Consider the following 546-nt stretch of genomic DNA (forward strand, 5'->3'; position numbering starts at 1 on the left):
GTCTACACCTCTCAGGTGCCGAGTTACAGGACGGTGAAAACAGTGAGTTTGTGTTAGACGCGAATCGTGCTCTGATTCATGCTCTAGGCTGGGAGCTCAAGCTTATTGCTTTTTCAAACACGGTCTACACCTCTCAGGTGCTCTGATTCACGCTCTAGGCTGGGAGCTCAAGCTTATTGCTTTTTCAAACACGGTCTACACCTCTCAGGTGCCGAGTTACAGGACGGTGAAAACAGTGAGTTTGTGTTAGACGCGAATCGTGCTCTGATTCATGCTCTAGGCTGGGAGCGCAAGCGTAATGCTTTTTCAAACACGGTCTACACCTCTCAGGTGCCGAGTTACAGGACAGTGAAAACAATGAGTTTGTGTTAGACGCGAATCGTGCTCTGATTCATGCTCTAGGCTGGGAGCTCAAGCTTATTGCTTTTTCAAACACGGTCTACACCTCTCAGGTGCCGAGTTACAGGACGGTGAAAACAGTGAGTTTGTGTTAGACGCGAATCGTGCTCTGTTTCATGCTTTAGGCTGGGAGCTCAAGCTTATTGC

The sequence above is a fragment of the Eleutherodactylus coqui genome, unplaced genomic scaffold, assembly GCF_035609145.1.
Source record: "Eleutherodactylus coqui strain aEleCoq1 unplaced genomic scaffold, aEleCoq1.hap1 HAP1_SCAFFOLD_42, whole genome shotgun sequence".
NCBI classification, from domain to species: domain Eukaryota; kingdom Metazoa; phylum Chordata; class Amphibia; order Anura; family Eleutherodactylidae; genus Eleutherodactylus; species Eleutherodactylus coqui.